Source organism: Marmota flaviventris, chromosome 10 (assembly GCF_047511675.1).
Source record: "Marmota flaviventris isolate mMarFla1 chromosome 10, mMarFla1.hap1, whole genome shotgun sequence".
Lineage (NCBI taxonomy): Eukaryota > Metazoa > Chordata > Mammalia > Rodentia > Sciuridae > Marmota > Marmota flaviventris.
The window spans coordinates 3,298,547-3,324,332 of NC_092507.1; positions in this window are offsets into that span (position 1 = coordinate 3,298,547).

Sequence of the window (25,786 nt, forward strand, 5' to 3'; positions counted from 1 at the left end):
CGTGTGGCTGGAACACGTGCTGACACGCACATGCATGTGTATGCAGTGTGTGCACACTCGCCTGACCCAGCACACACCTGTGCTCACACATGGGGCAGGGCAGGTGCTTGTGACCTGTGCTCCCCTCCTTTCTTCCCAGAGTATCTGATGAACACCTACTATGTGCAGGCACAGGGGGTCTGGCTGTGAAATCTCCCCTCCAACAGGGAGAGGGGGCGCTGGGAGGAAGGAGTCTGTGCGTCCCGGCTCCCACGTGTGCTGCACATGGGACACTCGGCAGGTATTTTTGGAAGGGATATCAGTGCAGTGACAGAGCAAACATCACCCAAGCCCCCGAGTCCCGTCCCCAGGCATCCAGCTCACTGAACCCTGCTCCCCAAGAGTCGTTCAGAAGAATAGGAGAGTGGAGTGTCGCTGGTGCTAATCCCAGATTAAATGATGCGCCCGTTTTGCTCTTCAAGTACCTTCTTGTTCATTCATATCTGAAACGCCTGATTATTTTTAGAGAAGAAATAACATGGCATGTGGAGCTTTAATCCTCTCCCCATCTCTGGACCAGAAAGACTTGCACAGCCTTGCAATGAGTCATCAGTTCCAGAAAAGCTAGCAAACAACAAGGGGATTTATTTTAATCCTCACTCCAGTCTTTGAAGTTAGACGTGCGTTCAAATCCCAACATCACCCCTCGCTGTGTGAGCATGGTGGTCTTGCTTACCTCTCTGAGCCGCATTTTATTCACTTAATAAAGCCATGTATCTTAGAGGACTGTGTCAAGGATTGAATGAGATCATGTGTCAGGCAGTATGAATCCTGTTACACTGCTGTAATAAGCAGCCCCAGGAATGCCAGTGTCTTAAACAACAAAGTTGACTTCTCACTTGGGTTTCATGTCCATCACAGGTCAACAGGGGCTCCTGCACATCATAGCCATTTGGGGGCTCCAACAGATGGATCCTCATCCTCAAAGATGTTTCCACAATTCTGAGACTGAGCAAAGAAAACACAATGAGCCGAGTGCTGTTTCTTTAATCTCCTGCCGGGAAGGGAGACACAGCCCTTCTTCTGCTCAAAGGCTGTTGTCAAAAATAATTCCCTGGCCAGGCCTGAATTAAGAGGGCAGAGACAGGAGTGGGCAGTCGGCATGCCGTCCTCAGGAGGCTGCGGCAGGAGGACCTCAGGAGTTCAGCCTGGGCAACAGAGTGGGACTCCATCTCGGGGTGGGGTGGAGGAAGAAGGAGGGAGGGGAGGAGGGAAGGAGGGGAGGGAGGGAGGGACAGCCAGTTCACCAACAAGCCCAACAGTTCGGCAGAGGTGCAGGTTGTTTCTGAAGCACCCCATTTGGCTCCTTCCCTCTCTCCCAGCCCCTCTTCGTCCCTCTGGGCAAGTATTTCCTGCGTCGGTTTCCAGCCCGCAGCCCCCAGACTCCAAGCACCTTTCGTATATGCGCCAGCCCTACACGAGGTGCTCTCTGAGTTCTCCTTAAAGTGAGCGTGATGTTGAGCAGCTCAGCTGGCGCTGGGGAGACGGTGAGGCTGCTGGGGGCTCTCTCTGGACCCTGGTGGTGTGGGAACCATGGGCCCAGACACGGTCCCTCTGCAACCTCACAGCCAACTTCCTGTGGCACCTCAGCTTGGAAACCAAAGCTCCGAGGGGCCCATAGGATCCGAAGACGCCCGTGAAGGAGCCTAGAGCCCCCCTGGTCTCCCCCAGATAACTCGCACACAGCCACCTGCATCCAGAGGGTCCACATGGAGCTGCCAGTCCTTTTACAGGACCCTGTGTGACTCATGCGTGCAGCTGCACAGCAATCCAGGTGCTGTGAATGAAGACGACAGTGACATGCTATTCATCACCCGTCCAGTGGCAGAATATCAGAAGTTCTGCTATGAACATGGATGGGGAGGAGCAAAGGGGAGGCCAGGCTGCTGTCGATGCAGACGGGGCTGCCCACCATCAGAGGCTGCAGGGGCGAACAAGCCTCACCCCGCAGGCACCCCGCACCGACAGACGTCCCTGCCCCTGGGGGCACCCCTGCTGACCACCCCTGCAGAATTCTAGACTCGCCTGGCAATCAGGGGGAAAATATAAGTGACAGAAGAATACGCAGGCACTTGGTCTGCAATTCCCAAACAACAGAAAGACGAGGAGGGCCTCTCAACCATGCACACGCAGTGACAACACAGGCGAGAAGATGCCACTGCGCTTCAGAGACATGGCGGGGGACCGGGGGGTGGGGAGGCAAGAGGACTGGATACAGCAGAGAACAGCACCAACCAACCACACCTGCAAGGCTACAGCCCCTTAAAAATGAACTCCAAAGCACACGCGTCAGAAATCCGCCACGTGTTGATTTTCGCAGGAGGGTACACAGAAGTCTGCTGTCCTTACTCTCTGCCCTGCCCTCCGTGGCTGTAAAATCACACAACGTTCTTATAACACTGATGTGGCGTGAAAGCACGTGTGTCCAGGTGGCAGCAGTGCTCATCTTTAGCGGGGAGGGTCCCAGACAGGGCCTTTCTCCTTTTTTTCCTGTTTGTGAATTATCTCCATTTCCTTTTGCAGGATTTATTTCTGTCGTGATGGAGAGCGTGGATTTGACTTGCCTGTGTCGTAGCAGGCCGTGCCCCAGCTGGAAGGACCGTGAGGAAGAAGCGTGTCCACTCGCCTGTCCAGCCCCTGGGCAGCTCTGCAGAGGAAGATACGGACACATGCCCCCTCTGCCGGAGTCAGAAAGACTCGAAGTGAAACGAATCATTCCAGGGAGTAAAATCCCTGCCGTATCTCACTTTGTGTCCTGAGGCTGATTAATTTAAACTCCAAAATAAAATGAACATCAGCTTTAAATAAGGATTAAACACTCAGCAGGACCCTGAGTCCACGGAATTGACAGCGTGCGTCCCACTTGGTATAGACTGAGGGATGGGGCATTTCAGAGAGAAATGGCGAGTGCTTTGGGACTCAGGAGTGACTCCATGTTAACCTCATGCCTGCTCACCCAAAAACCTACAGAGCCATAGTGGGGCAGCCTCTTCAAAGAGGAGGAATTCTGTCCCCTGTCCCTGGTGGCCAGTGTCCTCATGGGGGAACACAAGGCCTCCCTCAGGGGAGTAGGGTCTAGAAACTGGAGGAAACCCCTGATTTTCTCACAAAGCAACAGCCATCCCATCTACATTACCTGTTAGCAGCCCAAAGGCACTAAGACAGCCCCGAGCACCCACACGGCCCGAGCAACTCACCTATTGATTGAGCTGCCCACAGCTCAGCTACCGTGAAATTGCTCCAACAGACGTGCACTGAACACCTGCTTTGCACAAGGGCACACTGTGCTATTGGTTGGGGTATAAAACAAGCCACCGTCCCCCAAGGTAGGCACTGCAGTGGCTGCTGGGCAAACCCGAGCTGCCGAGGCCAACCGAGAGGGGCAGGTGTTGGGAAGTGGGAACGTGGTCAAGTCTGCACATGCAGCAATCTTGGAGTCCTTGGCAGCTGGCCCCCAAAATGGTAGCCTCTCCTCTTCCTACAGAAAGTCACAGTTGTCCCTGTAAAGTCTTCCCAGAGGTGCAGAACAGCAAGATAAACTCAGGTCAGCAAACAGGAGAGGGCAGAGAGGACATGTCCTTGGCATCTACAGCCACAGACCTCTCTCAGGACAGACAGCAGCCCTCCTGGACCCCTGGGCAGCAAGTCAGTGTGCAAGAATACAGCTGCAGACTCTTTAGGTCAAGGGCTTTGAGCATTTGTAGATGGACAGGCTGAGAATCTTCTCCAGCCCAGGTGATCTGGGTGTGAAGTACAGAGGGGAGCCGGGACCGAGAAGGGCGCTCTCGCAGTGACTGCCACAGTCCCACAGGTCTCTGGTAACAGCAAGAACAGCTACTCCTCAGGGTGACTGCTGATATGCAAACACCTGGCTCTCCACGTCACAGGTGACGAGCCCCGATGGCAGCCTGTGCGATAGGCGCTGCGGCTGGCATCCGAGGCACAGAGCTGTTAAGTAATCACAGGCAAAGAACAGCATGTCGGAGTCAGGTGTGAATTCACCTTCTTGCTGTTTGCTTTCTGTTTGTGACATCTGTTGTTTGTTCCTGTGCCTCTCTGTTTGGGTCTTCTTTTGGATCGGTTGGATGTTTTTACTCCATTTTGTCGTCTTCGTTTGCTTTGTAGACTACCTTTGTTGGTTCAGCTTGAATTTTAGTAGTTACTTGTTGGTTTCCAGTACACATCTATAACTTAATACAGGCAACACAGAGTAGAATCATACCACTTCACACACGGTACAATGGCCTTCAGACGGCACCTTTGGATTCCCTACTAGTGGTCTCTGGTCATGGTTTTCCTATCTTTTTGCTTCTACACACACCACAAGCTCCACGATACATTGTTATTTTGCTTTAAACAGTTACCTTTAAAAGTTTGTTTTAATGTTTCATTTTTACCCACGCAGTTACAGATCCAGATTTCCATGTGGTACCACTTTCTTTCTGCTTTAAGGACTTCCTTAAAGTAAGGGCCTTCCAGTAACAGATGATTCAAGCTTGCGAACACCTGAATGTCTTTGCTGCACTTCTTAAGGGTATTTTTGCTGGGTATAGAACTCCCACTTGACAGTGGCTGTGTCCTTCAATACTGTTCAGCTGCTGTTATCCCACTGTTCTGTCCGCGGTGGTGCTCCTAACCAGAAATCCACCATCTTTCCTGTTTGTCCCTCTCTGTATAATGTATCTCATTTTCCAACGGACACTTTTAAGATCTTTGTCTTGATCATCGGTTTTGAGCAATTTGATTATGATGAGCCATATGCCGTTGGCCTTGTATTTCTTGTGTTGGGGGTTCATTGGGATTCTTGGATCAGTGGGTTTACAGTTTTCACTAGAATTTTAATTTTTCAACCATAGTTTCATTTTTTTTTCTTCTAATCCCTTTCACCTCCTCCAAGAATTCCAACTACATATATGCTACTCTTATCAAATCTGACTTCCAGGTTAATTTGGCTTTCAATCTTTATTTCTCCCTTTCTATTTTTTATGATTTCTATTTCTTTGTCTTTAGAGTTCCTCATATTTTCTTCTGCATGTCTGATCTGCTATAAATCCCATCTAGCATACTTTTCGTCTTGGAGGTTGTATATTTTATCTCTTGCAGTTCAAGCTGGGTTTTACACATTTCTGCTTAACATATGTGAACTTCCCTTCGCCCCCTGGAAGTGGAAAGATATTGTTATAACTCCTTTAGCGTCCTTGCCTAACAATTCTGTCACATGAGTCATTTCTGCTTCTGTATCTATTGATTAACGTTTCTTCTCATGATTGTTTGTGGTTTCCTGTTTCCATGTATACCTGGTAATTAGGGGTTGAAGGACAGACCATGTGAATTATACTTTATTGTATGATGGATATTTGGGGTTCTCATAAATATGATGGAGCTTTGTTCTAGGAAGCAGTTAAATTGTGGGGAAATATGTGGTCCTTGGAAGGCCTTCTTTTAAGTGAAACTGGGAGGATCTGAACCTAAGGTTAACCATTCACACTCCAGGCAATTATTGTCTGTGTTGTGGGAAGTATACGTTGAATATCTCTTATCTGAAACGCTTGGGACCAGGCATTTTGAATTTTGGATTCTTATCCATTTGGAATATTTGCATATACATAATGAGATATCTTGAGGATAGGCGCCAACTCTAAACACAAGGCTCATTTTTGTTTCATAGGCTCTCTGTACACATAGGCTGAACCTAGTTGATTATGGTTTTTAAAAACAATTTTGTACATAGAACAAAGTTTCCTAGTGTGCTGTGGAATTTTCTACCTGTAGCATCATGTCAGTGCTCAAAACGCTTCAAATTTCAGAGCATTTTAGGTTTCAGATTTGGGGAGATTGGGGGTGCTCAGCCTGTATGTGATTTTTCCACTGTTGCTGTGGGAACACCAAATACCTCTGGTTCTGTGGAAGGCTTCAGCCTGACCCACCTGTTCTTTCCCCGGCTCGGGCCCTGTACCCGTCCACAAGCATTTGTTAGCATTCAGTTGAAGGTACTGGATCTTTTCTGCTGTACGCTTCTCTCCCCTCTAAGACTCTGGGTCCTCTGCCCTGCACAGTTGAGCTGAGCTTCCTCCATCTCCCCAGACTCCCAGCTCCATCTCCCCAACTCAGGAACGTCACCAGTTCAGCCTGGGCTCTCCCCTCCTGGACTGTGACCTAAAAGCATATGACCAAGGCCCATGCTCTGAACCACTGGACTACACTTGCCCCCGCCCCCATCCAGCCTTTGGGGTTTCTTCAGCTTCCTGGTGAGGAGCCACTGGGAAGGGCCGCCAGCCTGGCCTGTACTTTGTTAGCAGTTGTTGGTGTGTTGTGATGCTCCCTAATAACCTGCCTATCACTTCAGAGCAAGGGTCCCCTCATCCCGAGCTAATCCTAGCCCTTCCTATGTCATCCCAAAGGTGCAAAGTTACGTCTGCTCAAGTGTCATTAGCAATTAAGATCTAACAGTCTAGCAATTAGAGCTGAGGTCTTCCACTCGGAGCCGGCTCATCAGTAAGGAGCCCCTGTGACAGGGGTCTTAGGAAGGCCACCCTTGTCATGGGCCTTAGGTTACAGGTTCCGTCTGGAGGGGCTCATAAGAACGAACCAGGGAGTTGAATGTGGCAATTATTTCTCAGACCCTCTTCCTTAACAGTGATGAGTTTATAATTATCTACTTCCCCTGGGGAAATAAAAACTGCGATTCCTGATTCACCAGTGAGTTTAGGGAAAGGGGTGGAGAAGACTGGGTCAGACCTATTCCTGGAAGACGCTGGACAGCTCGTGAAGATTAAAATAATGACCGCTAATGGATATACATGTTTAATGTTTCAGTTACTGGTAAAATTAATGCCCTGTTTAATATTAATAGAAGTGCTGTGCGTCTCTGGGGTTGTTAATCTGCTACCTTTCCACGACGTCAGATGTAAAAATAGCCCCGGTGACGATCCAGGTGGGCACAGATGGGCAGATGGTGGGGGGAGAGGAGGAAGGGACAAGGAGTGACAGTGGAATGGTGACAGCCATGTGTGTTTGGAATGCTCCACGGCTCCTCAGAATTCTAAGGGGGAATGTTTTCTTCCAAGTACAGACACTTTTCCAAACTCTATCCGTGGGTTCATTTATATTCAATAAATATTGACTGAATCTTCTCCATATGCCAAACGCCATGCTGTGCCCCTTCCCCAGTCAACCTCACGGCAGCCCCTGGGTGACAGGATCGCCACATTCCCGTTCAAAGGAAGAGAACCCTGAAGCTCTGAGCCCTGCCGTCGGGAAGGAAGCAGAGAGAACGCCGGGACCCGCGTCTGCAGAACTCCACAGCTCACACCGCCAGCCCCAGGCTCCCAGGGCTCATCCTCTGAAGCCACTTGAAGTCTACAGTCACTCAGGGCCGGGCTGCGGTCGTGGTAGGATACTTGCTTAGCATGGGCTGGCCCTGCTCCATCCCCAGCACCTCGAAAAAAAAATTTAAGTAAATCTAGAGTCACTTAAAAACTACAGGAATAAGTGAGAAAGTGGGAGAGAGGGAGAGGGCCGAGGCCCGCGGGGCCAAGCCCCTGGCCCTGTCTCCATAACCGAGGGAAGACCTCAGGAGCATGCCCATCCTTGACGGCAACTCCAAAATGCCATCCTCACAGGTATGAGCTGAGCACCTACTGTGTGCCAAGCCCTGTGCTCAGCGCTGAGAGAGTGGTGCTCAAGAAGACTCGGGCCCTGTCTCAGGAGCTCGGCGGGGACCCACGGGGATCCACAAACAAGGAACTAATGGAAACCAAGCAAGAGGCGGCCCTCGCACGAGTCACACAGGTGGAGCGGGTTGCCGTGGAGGAAGCCGAGAGGCCACGAGTGAGCGAGGACGGGCTTGGAGAGGGGGTCTTCAGCACGCCCTGATGGACAAGGTCCATCTCAGGGTCCTTTGCAAGAGCAACTACCTCTGAGCCCCCCATGGCAAAGGGGATGGCTGCAGGAGCAGAGGGAAAGCCAGACAGTGGTGCAGCTGGGGTTGAGAGGTCAGGAGTGGGTCCTCCAGGCATCGGGCAGCATGGACCACCCCTGGAGAAGCTGCCAGAAAAATGCCTTCCACACAGGAGTCCTCCCCTCCCTTCCTCCCGCTGCTCAAGACTGAAATCTGGGAAGGGGACAGTCCAGTCTGCCTGGCTTGAGCTGCATGCTACCTCTTGACTGGGTGACAGGAGAGCACTTAAGTTTTGCTGTCCTACTAGAGCTGTTCATAATAAGGGAGAGAAGACTCCCCCCAGAATAAAAAAAGCCAGGGTGCCGTTTGGGATGGATGATAGCATGTCCAGGAAATCCATCCCCAAAGAGAAACTGAAGGGTAAAGAGAAACAGACACTCGAGAGTGGAGGGAAGAGTCTAGGAAGCAGGCAGCATGTGCCAGGGCCCTGGGGTGAGGGGGTGTCGGGTAAGAAGGGATGCATATAAACATACACAATCAGAGCAATGTCTCAGGAAAACCCTGCCTACAAGAGCCAGCCACCAGAAGAGAAAGGTGTCGAGAGACCAAGACAAATCCAGGATCACAGAGTGCAAGCTATTAGGGACTTATAGACAGAAGGGTGTCTTGGTGGCAGCAAAGCAGGAGGGTCCCCATCCCCAAAGGCAAGAAGAGGGGTCCATATGCTAAGCTGGCCAATAGGAATGCACTTGGGCTTTCTCGATAACTATTTTCTTTCTTTTTTTTTTAAAGAGAGAGAATTTTTTCATATTTATTTTTCAGTTTTCGGTGGACACAACATCTTTATTTTATGTGGTGCTGAGGATCCAACCCAGCGCCCCTCACATGCCAGGCAAGCACGTTACTGCTTGAGCCACACCCCCAGCCCACTATATCAAGTGTCATGAAGAAGAACCAGGTGTGTGAGGGGCGTGAAACTCTCAACTGGACTACCCAGTGACTTCTTTATCTCATGGAGTTTGGAATGCATGCCAGGGTCACCTGTGGTAACCAAGATGGCTGTACACAGGTCAAGTTGGATCCCCACAAGTAAAATTGTGTGGCTAGATAAATGATCAGTAGGCAAGAGAGTGGGTGGATGGATAGATAGATAGATAGATACATAGATACATAGATAGATAGATAGATAGATAGATAGATAGATAGATAGATAGATAGATAGATAGATAGAATGATTGTGTGGGTGGATGGATGGATGGATGGATGGATGCACAAGTAGATTGGTGGATGGATGAACAAGTGAATGGTGGACAAATGGATAATAGGATGGACGGATGGATGGATGGATGGATGGACAGATGGACAAGTGGGAAAGTAGATGAGTAGACAGATAGATGAATGAAAAGATGGATGGATCTTCTTGAGCTGGTGGTATTCTGGCCTCGTCCTAGTCTGCAAGTTTCAGCATGGACATGTGGGGCAGGCATGATTGAGGGTTAGGGCTGGGAAGCAGCTGAGGCCAGAGAGCACCTGCGGCACCACGTGTCAGAGGCGCCCAGTCTCAGAGCCAGCAAGGGGGGGGGGTTGCATGAACTTGGCATCCTGGGCACCTCCCTCCCCTCCCTTGGCCAGCCCTGTTGAGTGTCACCCACACACTCTGGAAAGGAAACGGACCCTGCCTCCGTAGGCAGAGGGCCTGTTGGGCACTGTAGACAGAGTCAGGGCCCAGGTGTCCTCACGTTTGGCCCTTCACTAAGACAAGGTCATGAACACGACCATTGGCAGGGCTCTCGTCCTAGCTCTGGGACATCTTCTGCGTGAACTTGAAGAAGATTCTGCCCCTCTCTGGGATTCGGTTTCCTTCTTTGCAAAGCAAGAGAGGTTGCACTCAACTCTGGAATGATTTGGTTCAACTGGGGTCAGAAAAGGAAGCAGGAAGCCCCCAGAACCCTTCCAGGCAACCCCTCCTCAGGGGCTCCACTTCCCACTCCCCGGTGTTTCCTCCACCTGTCGACTGACAAGCATTCTTCCTGCACACCTGGATGTGGGCTTGATGCTGGCTGCAAGGATGAGCCACCCAGAGACCAACCCTGCCCTCCTGGAGCTGAGAGTCCAGCAAAGAAGTCAGGTGGCAAATCAAGAAGGAACCACTGCCGGGTAGTACCCGCTGCCCTGAAATCCACTGCACAGGGAGCCCCAGCTGGCCTGCAGGCAGGGAGGCTTCCTGGAGGAGGTGGCTTGTACAACTGAGCAGGAAGACACTGAGCAGAGGAAGAGGTGGGGCCCCGAGTCTCCCTCAGAGGTCTGGGGAGGTGGGCCAGAGCCCAGCACTGCGGCCCCTCGCCCGGCCCCTTGCCAGGCCATTTGCCCATCTGCAGCAGCTGTGGTGCCTGCAGCTCCCTGCCCTGTCCTCTCCCCTGCCTGGTGGGGTTGGACCTTGCTGAGCACACAGAGGGGCTTCAAGCTGTGACTGGTTGGAACAGAGGCCACCCAGGGCCTCACTGTGGGCACACAAGCCCTGTGCAGCCCGGTGTGAGACCTTGGAAAGATGTTTGCTCCAAAGACACGATTCTGCCTTTCCTTTTCCATTTTGATGGCTCCCTTCCCGTCCTCTGGCTGGATCCTGAGCCTCGCGGAGCTCGCTCTCCATTATCCGTGGCCCCCGGTGGCAGATTCTAGGGGCTGTGATCGGGCTGCCTACAGCGCCGTGTATGACAGCTGGAGGATCCGGGAGCTCCAGCTCCCCACGCTCCCCCGCCACGCCAAAGAGACAAAATATTTTCATTTCTAAGCCTCTCAGCCTGGAGGGGAAACAAGTTACAGCACCATGTGACCACCGCCGCGGCTAAGAAGCCTCACAGCTAGGAGGGCATCGGCCGCAGCCCGGCCTTCCAAAAGTCACAGATATGTGGCCCCCTGACATCACAGGGAGGACAGAGGTGCTCCTAGCCCACGCCCCACGCTGTCTGGAGCCCCCAGGCACAGCAGGGTCTAGGGCGGAGGAGGGCTGAGCGACGCTACGGAGGCTCCTCTTTGCCTGGTGCTGCGTGGTCTGCTCACTCCTCGGGTTTGCAGGAGCCGCCACCTGCATTAGCGCTCTGTGCTGCTCGGGCCGTTCCACGGAGTCAGCAGTTTACAACAGCCGTTCATTATCCCCTGCTGTCTGCAGGTCTGGGTCTGGGTAACATGTCGCTTACTAATCAAGGTGAGGTGGAGGCATCGGCCAGGCTGCCAGCTCGTCTGAGAGGCTTGGGACTCTCTTCCAAGCTGATGGTTCCTGGGAGAATTCATTTGCTTGTGGCAGTAGGACAGAGTCTCAGCTTCTAGAGACCCCGCCATGCCACTCCACATGGCCCTCTCCGTGGCACGGCAGCTGGCTACTGCAAGGTGGACAGGAGAGGGTCTTCTGCCTCAGATCTCCACTACTGATTAGAGACCTCAATCACATCTACGAAAACCCTTTGCAATCCCATACAGCACAGCCCGACCCTGGGAGGGACATCCCTTCGAAGTCTGTCCCACCCACCTCCGAGGGGAACGCCAGTGTCCACGTGGTCTCAATGCCCGCATCCAGTCCAGGGGGATGTGAGGATGATGGTGTGGGCTTCCACGGGACTGCAGCCCAGGCGGCCTGAGTTGAAGCTCAGCGCTGACCCTAACTGTGTGACCCTGGGCAAGCCAGTGGACTTCCCTGTGCCTCCATTTCCCTATCCATAAAATGGGCTCAATGCTGAACCCATTCAGTCAGTTGTGTTGAAGTGGAAGTGGAAGAGACGCGCCGCTCTCCCAGCACAGAGCCCGGCCACCGGGACTGTTCCATGCATCTCCACGTTCTGCTGGGGCCCGGAGCTCGTTCCCCCAAAGCAGCGGCCCTCCCTCTCTGCGTCCCAGGAGCAGACCGAGTCGAGCAATTAGCCTTCAGTAATAAAAGTGCCCGGCATCCGCCAGGCTGCAGAGGGATTTATGCACTCCGCAGAAGCTCGCGCTGCTCCCGGGGAGTTTGTCAGGGGACCACTTCCCAGGTACGGACCGAAACACCCCATCCGTCACTGCCAGGCCCTCCCCACGGTGACATATTAAAGCACTGCTGTCCCCTTCCGCATTCCCAAACCTCCTACAGGAAGCCTGCGTTATTTTTATAATCTGACCAGAAAAAGGTAATAAACCCGATCTTTCACGCAGAGCTCTGCCGCCAGAAACGCTGACTTCCGCCAGCCGAGGCGCCCGCCATCAGAGGCCCCCAGAGCATCTTGCTTCTTTCTTTCTCTGAAACAAAAGACACTTTATGCAAAACGATTGTAAAACTCCTAAAGCCTCCCTCCTGTCTCCGTTAATCTCGGCCTTCGCGGCCCTGCCTCAGGACAGCAAGACCCTCACAGAGAGGTGACTGGAGAGCCAGAGGCACCAGCTGCTGCCCTGGGGGCTTCTCTCCCCCTCCACCCAGGCAGACCTGGTCACCTCGCCAGCCGGCTGCCATCACACCTCAACGCCAGGGTCACAGCCTCGCGTGCCCCCCGCAGTAGCCACGGCTCCACCCTCCCAAGGGTCCTTCCCCACCGCAGAGGAGCCAACAAACTATGATCATGGCTCAGCCCTCGCTGCCACTGAGTGAAGGCAGCGTCCTGGCTTAGTTCTGCCCAGAGACAGAATCAGGCCTCCCGAAACTGCAGCAGGGCCACCTCTGGCCTTGCACCTGCCCACCCGCCCGCCCTCCCACAGAGGCACACACCCCAGCCCCTCCACAAACCTCTTTCTTGTCCTGACAGCTGTTACCCACAGCCACACCCGGACCTGCCATCCCCACATGCTCGCGGCCAAGTGTTCCCTGAGGACCAGTCTCTTCTTCCCCACAAACCCACCCACGTCCCCACAGTCTGGGCCCCCCTGCTGCCCACCTCTGGTACCATCAAGCCTGGCTCTCAAAACTCATTCTCACAGAGGCACGCATGGCCAGGAACCACGAAGAGTGTTAGCTGGGCACAGAGCTTCGGCTCAGAACCTGCTGGGAAGCCAAGTGCAGAGGTCACCTGTCTCCTGGGTACAGGCTGCTGCCCACGTTGCTGCCCGGTGGCCCACAGGAAACGGCCAGCTAACGCAGGAAGCAGCACCAGGTGCACTGCAGGCGTGACCTCGCTGGGCGAGGGCGCCAGGGGGCTGGAGAGCGCAGCCAGCCTTGCACATGGATGAGGTACCAGGCTGGACCTGCCAGAGGCCCTGGTGGGACAGAGACTGAGCGGGAAGCTGGTGAGCCTCTTCAGGGCGTCAGGGCTGGGTCGATGCATGAACAGAATATTCCAGAAACCCAAAGGAGAGCTCTGAAGATGGAACCCCACCTCTCTGCTGCCTCCCCACACTCGGCTCCACCCATAACCCTAGGGAGCTGCGTGCACCCCACCCGACGCCCATGCGCCCCCCCACACCCTGCTCCAGCTTCCCACCCTTCCCCACCACTGGGGGGGCGTCAGTCTCGCCCGCGCCGTGAGGAAGGCAGACCCTCAGCCCCGCCCAGGTGCCCGGGATTGGCACACACACCAGAGCAGCTCAGTCAAGGGCCCCTCACCCCAGGGTGCTCCTCCCTGCCTGCCCACCCCTGTGTCCACGTCACCTCCCCAGCTCATATGCAAGGCTGGGTCCACGCTCCTGGAGGCAGACAGAGCAAAGACCAGGCAGAGCCAGCTCACCTGGGAGGGTGGACGCCAAGCCACCTCTCTGCCACCAGCCCATGCAAAACCAGGCACTGCCAGGTGCCACTGTGTTGGGCTTCAGTCACAACCAAGACCTGCTGTCTACGCTCCGACTGTTCTGCCCCGTGGCACCCTTGGTGTGTGGACTAGAGGACACGTGAGGACCAGGGTACAACTGTTTTAAGATCGTATGACTTGTTCGCTGTCTCTTAAAATTCAGAGAAGAGAAGGCCGTGACCTTTAGGAAAGAGCCCATGAGCCACAGAGGCAAGAGGCCTGGGCCAGCTGCCCAGCACTGGGTCTGGCAGGAAGTGGCTAAAGCCTCCCTGGGTGCCACGGCCAGGACCAGGGACTCCGTGGGTCATTTTGTTCCTCTGTCCAGGAGGTTGAGAGATCTCGGAGTTGGCTGCCTGGGACCCTCCTGGGACTGGAAAGAGATGGGAGCATGTGGCTAGCAGCGGCCCACCCTGCCTGTCCTTCTGAAGAGGCCAGCAGCTCTGTGGAAAGGGATCCTCCTTTTCCATAAGCACTGTGATCTCACGGCCCCAGCTGCCCTCTCAGAGGGTCTGGACCTGGCCCGAGGGGCAGGGCCATTGGAAGAGCCCTGGGGCAGGGGCTGGGGTGCTGGAGAGGAGGGCGTTCTGTGGGCAGGGGTGCCAGGCTGCAGTTACTAATTCATTTGGATGAAGTCTCTAAACTATAATTAAGGAAGAATCTCTCCAAGTTCAGAGCACACAGAACAATTAACAGCTGCCCGCTTGATTAACAGCCAGGGCTGAAGCGGTGCCCGGCGGACGGCACCACAGCCCTGTGCTGATGGGGCTCTCCACCCGCCCGTGTGGCCTCTGCCTGCAGCTCCTCGGGGTATTGCTTCTGCCCTGCTGGATGGTGGGCGAGAGGGGAGTCTCTCAGAGAGTGGGCTGGGAGCCCACCGAACTGCCCAGCACCAATCCAGATCCAGCAGGTGCCTGAGTGCAGAGCCTGCGGGAGCCAGGCCACGTGCCCAAGGGCTGTGACCCGAGCAAGGAGCCGTGAGGGGCAGGAATTGACCCCAGAACCTGTCTTGGGTGGGTTCGGAGAGCTTGCACGGGCCTCCAGGAAAGCCCCCCAGGAGACAGCAGCCTCGCACTTGGGGACAGCCCTCGGGGACAGCCCTCGGGGACAGCCCTCGGGGGTGCTGCTTCCCAGCGGGCTCAGTGCTGCCGCCCTTCAGGAAGGTGATGGAGAGTCCCCCAGCCCCAACCCAGCTCCTCACCAGCACCAGGTTTTGGGTTTGAGGCTACATTAAATGTTGACAGGAGCTTATAAGTGACAGGCTGGCCAACCAGAGGGGCCCAGGAAGAATTCTGGGGTGAGGTATGATTCTTCTTAGATGGCAGGAGGAAAGACAGAGGAGAAACCATTGTTACTTAAAATCCACAACATCAGGAGGCTGAGACAGGAGGATCACAATTTCAAAGCCAGCCTCAGCAAAAAGTGAGGCACTAAGCAACTCAATGAGACCCTGTCTCTAAATAAAATAGGGCTGGGGATGTGGCTCAATGGTCGAGTGCCCCTGAGTTCTATCCCCGGTACTGCAAAAAAAATAAAAATAAAATCCACAACATACTCTCATTAAAGCATGGATGTGTCCTAACATCGGGGTTCTCTGCTTCAGAGCAGAAGATCAACTTCCCCACCTCCCCTGGAGTGAAGCGTGGCCAGGTGGAAGGGGGACAGAGATTGAGAGCCACTGCCACAAAGCCGGGGACGCTCCAGATGAAGGTGCTGATGCCTGCCTCCCAGACGAGAACATGTCCCCAGAGCCCTTCGTTTAGGGCACTAGGTCCTCCCACCTGATCCAAGCCAGTCGTGGTCCCTGGAAGCTGGCTGGGGAATTGAGTGCTGACAGCCAGGTCCAGGTTAGGAACCAGCCGCCGCAGGTGGGAAGACGGTGACGGTGTTCTCATGGGGACTTAGCCGTCACAAGCCGTGTGGGGAAGGGCAAGCTGAGGGCCACTTGGATGAGGGTCTGGGGACCACAGCGTGGCCGGCAGTGCACCCGCCAGGTGGACTAAGCAGGCTCGCGGAGGAGTCTGCATGTGTGACTCCGGAGCCTGAATCTCCAGGGGCTGGTTGAGTAGGTCTCAAGAAGAGGGACAGAGGTGGCATGGGGGTGGGGAGCAAGGAAATCAGAGCATTGTGATGAGGCCTTCGGGGCAGAGTGGGTCTGGAGCCGGGGCCCATTGGACTAAAGAGAAGCCCTCACGGCAGTTTCTAGAAAGCTCCGTGGCCTCAAGGAAGGCCAGCATGGCACGGCTCTGTTGTCCCCAAGACAAAAAGGAGCCTTGGTCAGACCCAAACTCCTACAGGTGAGAGGTGGCTGGGAAAGCCACACCCCCCAGAAGGCACAGCTCCCAAGTGGGTCCCCCACGCCCCCACGATCAAGGAGCACAGCAGGAAACCAACTCCAGGGGATGGCTGGGCCTGGCAGCTGAACCAGGCCTGGTGAAGACGTCCCCACCCTGCAGTGGCGTCAGAACGTTTGCCCCAGGGGCTGGGAACACTCAGATGGGTGCGCTGGGGGCCTCACCATGCCCCTTCTGCACCGGTGGCCACCTGCCCTTTTTAGCTCAGAGACGCCCGGCAGGAGGGGCTGTGTCCAGACCCCTCTAGTGGCCACATGCTTCACCCAGAGATCCTGGACCAGCCCTAGGAGCAGGAGAAGAGGGCTCCCGGGCTCCCCTCCCAGTGGGCTGAGAGCTGGCAGGGCCCCTTTGTATTTATATTTGGAAATAGAGCATTTGCTGATTAAAAATAGAACTAATGATATCTTTGTTCAACATGGGAAGACAATGGTTCTGAAGAATTATAGTTTCCCTCCCTTTCAAATTTCCTGCAATCTATGGCATTTCCAAGTCTCAGAGAATTTTTCAGAATATTTCTAAGAATAGCTCTGCCAGGACTCACACAGAGGGCATGAAATTTACCCTTCTCACTCGAAGGAAAACCGTTCCCAAGCCTTGAAAGGTCTCCCTGTGTTTGAAGCCACATGAGGTCCCTAGGACAATAGTTCCTGAAAAGCCTCTTTGTAGCACACTGAGGTTGAAAGTTTGCCCTTTTAGAACCCAGCGCAGCAAGGGGCCCCGATCTCGAGGCCTCCTCTCCCTGCCCTTGGCCATCCAGCGCACCCTGTGTCCTGCGGGGAGGCACAGAGGACCCCACTCCATGGGCATAGCTGGGCCCCTCTGGGTGGTCCCACGGCAGGGTGGGGGGGGTTCTCCATCAAGCTCAGAAGCAGAGACCACCCCCCCCACGGTGGAGGCCCAGCAGGTCTACTGTGCCAGAGGGAGAGAGAGTGGGCTCCCTGTGCGACCTGCAGTCCCCTGGTGGACCGTCATCTGGCAATAAAGATCTCCAGTGCTGCCCATGTCCAGGTCGTCCAAGAAGGGGGAAGGGACGAAGGAGGCATCACTGAGCGCGTGGGGGGCGGTGCGTGGGGGGCGGTGCTGGAGCACATGGTACAGGGCGGCTGCTGCTGCTGAAGCCATGACCTGAGGCCAGCACTGTCCCCAGGCCACCAGAAAGGAGAGGCCAATGGGAGGGGCCTGGCCATGGAGGAGCCCCGCCTTCACTGGGTGCTCCCATGGCACCTCTGGCCACAGGGCTGCTCGCATTCACCTGGTGGCCAGCACAGCCGGGGCTCCACCCCCTCACTCCTGCCTCCCCACACCTGGAAGCCCTCCACCCTGGAGACCGGCTTCCTAGGGACAGACAGACCACACCTGAGAGCCCCAGATGGCAGTCGTCCTTGCAGACCCGAAGCCGGGTCACTTCCGCTCAGCCTCCAGTCTGGGCTGGAAGCAGGAAAGGTCCAGGCCAGGGTGGGCTTGGACCCCAGGAAGAGAGGAGCCCCCACCTCCTGTATAACCACGGTTCAGACCCCTGCACCTCAGTGTCACTGTGCCACTGGGCAAGTCACCCTGGACCTCTGCCTGGGCCAGTAACCAGTGAGACCACTGCTATAAGCCAGAGACCTGGTGTCCCATGATTCCCTGCTGTTCCCATGGAGGACACGGCCACCAAGGGCCGGCTGGGGCAGCCACCTGGGGCTGCCGGTCTGGGGGGTCCACCCTCCCCCTCAGCTCTGGAAGAGTTCCCTCCTCTTCACAGAGAAGCTCCCCACCACCCGGGGGATGAACAGGGGACACAAGCAGGCAGGCTGTGCAGGCAGGACACAGCAAAACATGGGACAGAAATTCCAAGCATGACAGGCTGCTCCCAACTGGCGCACAAAGGTTTTTACGATGAGCTTGGGGGAAGCCGGCGTTTTAACATTCAGTGAAAGGTTTACAATAATTCCAACATCCAGTCCTTGGATGGTACTAAAATAAGCAACCCCTGGAAGGGATTCCGTGTGGCCATCCACGTGACCGTGAGTGGCGTGTGCCTGATTAGACTCTCTGTGTTTTCTGAATGGTCTGCGCCGTACGCTGTGCGTGACCTTGGAGAGAGCAACTACGTTCATTTTTAACATAAGCTGGGGCCAAGAACCACGAGATGTTTTCGAAAGTGTTCATAAAGTCATTCAAAGCATAATGATGAACACGGCCCCGTGTAACACTTTCGCTAAGGCAGCTGGGCTGGCATCTTAACAGCAAGGAGAAACTGAGAACCTGCCCTGACTCCATTTTTGAGAGAAGAACAAAAAAAAACAGCTTCTACCTCAAGGCCTGTCCAAGGAAGAGGGGTGACCCTTGTCTTTGGAAAAACCCACAGAGCACTCCTAGGCACACACCCACCCTGCTGAGTTGTTCATCTACAAATAACAGGAGAGGTCTGCGGGGCCAGGTGTCCCTGGCTCAGTCAGGCTAGGTGAGGACCCATAGCAACCCCCTAGCAACCACCAACCAGCATGAGACAGGGAGAACACCTGGGGTGCCAGATGACCCCCCAGTAGTTTATGGTGGTTGATAACATGTGGGAAACCATGTAGTTCAGCACATACTCCCCTCGTGGTTTTAAACCAATTAGTCCAAATGAATCCCCCTTTTGTACTCACCAATCACCCTACTCAACTTGTTCCCCCCAGTGACTGTGCTCATCATGTTTTAGAGTTGTTTTATGATTTTCCCGCGGTGTGTGATGATTTGCTGTGTGATGTTATGACGTATAGAGTATCCCCCCCAAAACCTATAAAATCTCACTGGACAAAGGACCAGGACTTGAAGGAAGGAGCGGGTGGGGCTGAGGGATAAGGTGGGGGTTCGTCTGCCGGGTCAAATGAGGAAGAGTCCGCGAGGTCAGGAGTAGAAGTAGGGGAAGGGAGGGGTTTGCGAGCAAGGAGGACTTGAGAGGGAGAACAGGAGGAGCAGAGAGCAGGGTGCTGTGCGCGAAGGGTAAAACCTTCAACGCAGGGAATCTCCCTCCACTTTTTCAGACGCTGGCAGTAGTTAAAAAGGTCCCAGAGAAGATTTGGATCTAATGAGCCTTCTGGAGGCCAATGATTGCCATTATCCAGAGGATATGTAGGCCGATCTTGGGTACAGAATTTGATCAGGAGTTTGGGTTTGATGTCTGGTGTGAGAGAGAGTGTGGCCAGATTTTTTATTAGGCATTTGAGAGGTGAGGTTTCGGGTATAGACGAGGAGGCACCCATGGTCACAGAAAGAGATGGAGGGAGGGAGGGAGAGAGAGAGAGAGAGAGAATCTTCAGGCCGGAAAACGATCAGCAAGGGCTCAAAAGGCGTCCCCTTTTAGGACCTTGGGGATCGCGGGACTCTAGGAAGAGCTGGGAAACGAGAAGCAGGCAGTGAGGGTCGTCACCTGAACTGCAACTCTCGGGAGGCAAAAGCTGGAGGCAAAAAGCCAGAGGCCACAAAGAACCTAGTACTAGGATTTACTGGTTACGGAAGGAGGAGAAGGAAGAAACAGAAGGGTCTCTCGCCTGAACCCAGAAGCCTCACACCCCAAAGGAAAGCGGGTCATCAGAGAGTCCACTGTGGCCGTAAAGGCCTTGGTGGGGTGGGGGTCTCTCTCCTCTATCGGGCATCAGGAGTGTGCCGAAGGATCACAGTCGCAGTTCCTGCTGTAGCCCAAAGAGGGTGACGAGCCAGGAGGGGAACTTACCTAAGCCCGATCAGTGGTGGGTGTAGGGAGCCAGCGTCTGAAAAGGTGGATGTGGGTGAGATGTCTCTGTGGCTCTGTTAAAATGAGCTCACCCGTCTCCCGGGTTTCGGCACCAATGAAGGAAGGAGCAACACGAGACAAATCACCGGAGAAGTTCCACTTTATTACAAAAGGCTGTGGGCTTATATAGATCTAAGGAAAGGTGGCAGGGCTTAGGTGAATGACGGGTCAGCCGTTTATTGGTAAGTTCTTCCAGATGTCAGTTCCGGAGCCCACGAAATTAGTTCTTATTGGGGTTAAGGTTCCCCACCAGCAGGATTTAAATATTGGCGCCGGCAGGAAAGGGAGAGAAGAAGAGAAGCTCCTCAGGCACCATGTTGGGGTTTTAGGGGTGTGGCTGCCGTTATACCTTTTCCCAACAGGACTCACTCCTTGGGACCACTGCATCGGAAACGGTTGTGAGTCCAGGCTCGAGCTTGCAATAAAGCCTCTTGTGTAATTGCACTGGATTCGGCTCCTGGAGGTCTATTGGGGTCCCACGAATCTGGCATTACAAAACCTGAGGCTGGAGGGCGAGAATTTCCCAGGACTCCAAAGCTGACCCCATTGGACCCAGTCACTTAGACCCTAACCCAACCAACTTGGCCACCAAGTTCTTTGACTCAGACTCCTGACCTCACACTGGCCTCCTGCTCTTCCCCCCATTGCCAGCGCCACCCTGTCCAGCCACTTGTGGGGCCCACCAGGACCACCTGACTGCTCCCTGTACCATCCCTTTGCCGACCCTGTTACAGGTTGGCTGTGTCTCCCAACAAAGCTGTAGCTGTCCTTGTCCCCAGGGCCTATGACCCCAGGTCCCAGTCCTCGTTTGGAAATAGGGCCTGAACAGTGGTTATTAAGTTAAATGAGGTCATTAGGGCAGACCCTAGTCCAAAATGGCTGATGTTCATAAAAGTCTGGATGCTTAGAGGAGAGGGGATGGGAGACAGGAGAAGACAGATCACCTGAGGAACCCTGAGGCCCTCGGAAGCTGGAGAGAGGCCTGGTCCATCACCTCACTGTCTCAGGGGGACACTGTCCTGCTGGCACCCCGACCTCAGACCTGCAGCCACCAGGGCCAGGAGTGAATTTCGGCTGCTTGAGACTCCAGTCGCAGGACTGGTTACAGCCGCCCAGCAACTTCCGGATTAACAGACTCCAGCACCAGTGTGGGTGGCAGACCCTTCCTGACTTCTGCCTCCACTGGGGCCATTGCATGGCTGGCCGCACCTCCTGCCCACCAGCACCGTCCCCGCCACCCTAGATGCCCACAGCGCCTTTGCCCAGGGACGCCTCGGCCCTAGCCATGGCTTCTGCTCGCCTGCCAGGAGAGGTTTAAATGGCAGGCCTTCGGAAGCCCTCGGGGCGCCTCTCAGTGGCTCCCCAACTTCCCTTCCAGAACCTCAGAGTTGCTGCTGACCTGCTGCCTCTCCCCCCAGGGCAGGGTCATCCAGCTCAGGTTCTCGGGCTGCAGGCCTGGTCAGGTCCTGCTGCAGGGTCCCTGGGCAACATCCCAGTTCTCTGCCCCCTAGACACCAGTGGAGGCCTCCCTACCCCAGTGGTGACAACCAAAGATGTCTGCAGACTTTGCCAAACATCCCCTGGGGAAAGCCGTGTGGCTGAGAGTCACTGCTCTAGGCCAACAACACATAAAGGGTGGAGAGCGCCCGCCTCCCCGCCTCCCCCGCCTCCCCTCCACCCACGCCCAACCCCTGTGGGGTGGCTCCTGCTGCCAACAGACAGTGGACAGAAGGTCTGGGGGAGAGGAGAGTGGACGGCTGGACTGTGGCCTGACCCTGGCTTCTGCTCCTGGTGTTGGGATTACCTTGTGAGGCTCTAGACAGCCTGGGGGCACTCACAGGGACCCTGCCTGGGCTGTCTCTGTCCCTGTTTCTCCCTGTCAGCTGTTTCAGACACACACAGCGGGCCTTTGTATAAACGGTTATCCATCAAGGTGAATGCCAGATAAATAAAAATGAACGGGCAGAAGTGCAAGCAGCATCCGATCCCTCCCAGGCATGGAGATAATATGCTGACACTCTAATGGTTGTATTAACAATGTAACAGACCCAGTGCCGGGGGCAGCCGGCTCACAGCAGCCAGCAGAGCCCAATGTCTGCCCCACCCGGGACTCGGCCAGGCCCTGGGCTCGCGGGCTCTGTGGACCGGTCAGCCAGCAGTCCAGAGGTCCAGTGGCCCCTAGGCGTACTGCATCCCCAGGTGCCCACCCAGACTCCGAGGAGTGCAGCAGCCTGGGCAGCCAGCTGGACACTGGGCTGGGCACCGGGCCTGCTCCTCCAGACCAGGTTCTCCCCCCTGGCACAGCTGGCATTGATCTTTTTGGAAAAAAAAAATAGCTTTAACGAATTGCCAGTTGTGTATGGTGCGGCTCAGCCATTTAAAACCTGCGACCTGATGGGTGCACAGCACATTTGTGGGTTTGTGCCGCTGTCACCACAATCAATTTCAGAACATCTTCATCACATTAAAAAAAAAAACTCTGTAACACTTAGTGGTCACTCCCCATATCCCCTCCCCCCGCTCCCCCCCCCAGGCAAGCCATTGTCTACCGTCTATCTCTGTGTGTCCACCTATTTTGTGTTCCTCCCACAGACTGTTTTTCGTGTCCCTTGACGAGCATCTCCCTGCCTCTCTACCTTCAGTCCCCAAAGGCTGCCCCCACACTCTCTCCCCCTCTCGGAGCCACAGCCCAGCACACAGTTAGATGTAGAGTTAGTGGAGACAATAAGGGGTCAGGGAGGAGATGCACTGCAGCCTGCAAGGGGTTGCTGGAGGGAGGAGGCTCAGAACGGAGTTTCGGGCCTGGCAGCCTCTCCCTGCAAGGTGACCTCTGCAAGCCTAGTAACCAACTGAACTCACTGCCAGGGGCTCAGGGCACACCCTCGTGGTGCTGATGGGGAGCCAGGTGAGGAGCAGGGCTGGGTGCTCCCCTGCGCTGTGAGGCATCTGGTGGCCATCCCCACCCCCGGGCAGCTGAGCCCTAGACAGGCAGCTTTCCATCAACCCTGCTCCAGCTCTCGAAGAGGCCAGGGCTGCTGCAGGGGGTGCCGGGGCTCTGACACCCAGGCCTCGCGGCCTCTTCCCGGCCTGGAGTGCTGCTTGCTCTGACACCTGCTGTTCCCTGTTTGCAGAGGTCACCCTGCAGGGAGAGGCAGCCAGGCCCGAAACTCCATTCTGTGCTGCGAAGGAGTGAACAGAGACCTGGTTACTTTGCCACAAACATCCAGGGTGGGAGCCAGGATTCCCCAGAGATTTTCTAAAGTTATCAAAAAGTTCACACACATGTGCATACACAAACATACACACCCACATACGTGCATGCACACACATGGCCCATACACGTGGGCACACCTGTGCCAACATACACCCAGGGGAATAGCATTGTGTTAATAGAATTCAGCTTTTCAGCTCTGCTAAGAAATGTGCAAGAAAAGTTGAAAGCTTCATATCTCAAAAATCGAATCCATGGGCACTTTGAAGTCCAGACACACACAGAAAGGAAGAAAGGCTTCGTCCAGATGCTTCACCCGGTGTGCACTGTGCTCCCACCCAACCTGCTCCCGCCAGAGCGGCTCCACGTTCCGCTGCCTTCACCGGCTGCTTAGAAACCATGCTCCATATTTTTAAAATAAAGGAAGAAAGCCCTCGTGTAATTTAGTGGTGGTTATTTGTCACCCATTCCTGAAAACAAATGCCCACAGCAGTGAAGGCCACCAGATTTATTGGGAGGGAAAGATCTATATTCCCAGGACTCAAGTGACGTTACCAGATTGGGTGATTGCTGCATAAACAATAAATTACCCATTGATTAATTGTGCTTCCAGGGCTTCCTGGAGTATTTTTTCATGTGGACAGCTGTGTACACACCAACAGCAAATGGAAAAGGGAAAGGCCAGGGGACCTCGTCCACCACGAAAGGAACAGTGACCACTAATGAGATTTCAGAGCTTCCTATCACCCACGAAGGTCCCTGGACAGCGAGGGATTCCTGGGCGCCCCAGAGACACGAATGCCCTCCCTCCATAAAAATAGATTCAAAACCACGCTCCGGGCTGGGACGGAGGCTCAGTGCTAGAGCACCTGCCCAGCCTGCTAAGCCCTGGGTTCCCTCTCAGCATGGAAAATGCATATTCACCCTCTGTGAGATACTACTGCACATCCATTGGAGTAGCTGAAAGCAGAGAGGGAGAGAGAGAGAGAGAGAGAGAGAGAGAGAGAACAACAAGTACTGGGCGATTGCAGAATGACGGCGCCCCTCACAGACAGCCAGGGGCCGCACAGGGTGCTCCCCTGTGACGGGCAGATCAGCAGCTCCAGGGGAACTGATGCAGGCTGACCATGCGATCTACAGTCACGCTCCTTAGCATTGACCCAAATGTGTAGAAAACTTGTGTCCCAGCAAACACCTGCACAAGAGGGCTCACAGCAGCTTGGTTCAGGTTATCTAAACACCAAAAGCAACCAAAATGCCCTTCCATCGAAAGGGATAGTACTCTGCAAGGAGAAAGAGCCAGCAGCCCCGCCGTGCAGACGTGGACGAGTGCGGTGTGCACCAAGCCGTGAAGGACGCCTACCCTTGATGGCTACTTGCCATACAACTGCACAACTACACAACGGGCACACACTTCACCCCTCCAGTGACAAGACTTTCTGGAAAAGGCAAGCCGGCAGAGGCAGTGCCAGGTCAGCAGCTGCCAGGGACTCAGGGAGGGTAGGGGTTGAACTGGCAAAGCAGGTTGTGGGGAGCTAATCCCACGTGACGTGACAGGTGCTTCAACACCCATGGAATTCCACAACATCAACTGTGCATCTTATTGTGACATTTAAAAAAATCAATCAGAAGGTCAGGGGACCCCAAGATGGAAGGAGTCTGTGACAAAAGAATTTAACTAGGGTACAAACGCAGGCCACAGCCTCATGGAAGCTGGCGAGGGGGTCAGAGCCGACCCTGGGGAGCGTGTGCCTAAGCGGAGGATGTAGACACCTCCCAAGGAACGGCAGTGGGCTCGTGGCCCCTCGGTAAGGTGGCTTCCTGGAGGGTCCAGGTAACGATTCTGCAGCCGCTGCACCTGTTCAGAGGGACTGACTGAATTAGTGCCTGGGCGGGAACCAGGGAACAGACCCGCAGGGGAGGAGGAAGGCCAGAAGGAACCGCGTGGGACTGGGGTAGGGTTGGGGGCATCCGTGTGACCTGAAGTCGAGCTTAATAAGCCCAGAGACGAGACGGAGGGGAGATGCAGAGAGCTCAGCAGGTAGATGGCAGGCAGGCGGACAGCGGTAGGCAGGACCTGGGCGTAGCCGTGGGCGTGGCCGTGGGTGTGGGTGTGATTCCCAGCTCTGTGCACTGTACACTTCCTCTCAAAGTGTGCAGTGTGGAAGGAGGGAAGAGGAGATCATTTGTTTCAAAGACACCAGACAAATTCAGTGAGGTCACCAAGGTCCACATCAACCATGGCAAGACATGCAGATAGCAAGCACCCTTGTCTGATACGACCAAAGGGCACGCACAGCCTTGGTCTTCCTCCCAAGAAGCCACAGCCCCAGTCTGACTTGAGGGAAACTTGACAGGCAGGTCCCCAGCGGCGCACATGCTATCAGGCACCCGACCAGACCCCTTCTACCTTCGACGTCGGCCACCTCAGGGCACAGCATTTGTCTGCTCCAGAAGGTACAGCAAGAGGCACTGTCTTGGTAACAGAGACTGGGCCCTCCCCCGCCCCCAAACCCGCTGGAGACTTGATCTTGGACTTCCAGCTTCCAGCACGTGAGAAATAACCTCAGATGTTTGTAAGTTACCAGTGTAAGGCATTTTGTTGTAGCAGCACGGCCGACGGAGACAGGCCACCAACACGTGCCGCGGGGAAGTCCGACTACACCACACAGCACGGCCGAGCCCAGGGCCTCAGAGCCTGGCTGGCCAGACCAGGCTGCTGCGTCCGCACACTCTGCTCTGCAGGCTGCAGCCCTCTGATGTGCTTAGAAACGTCCATCCTTC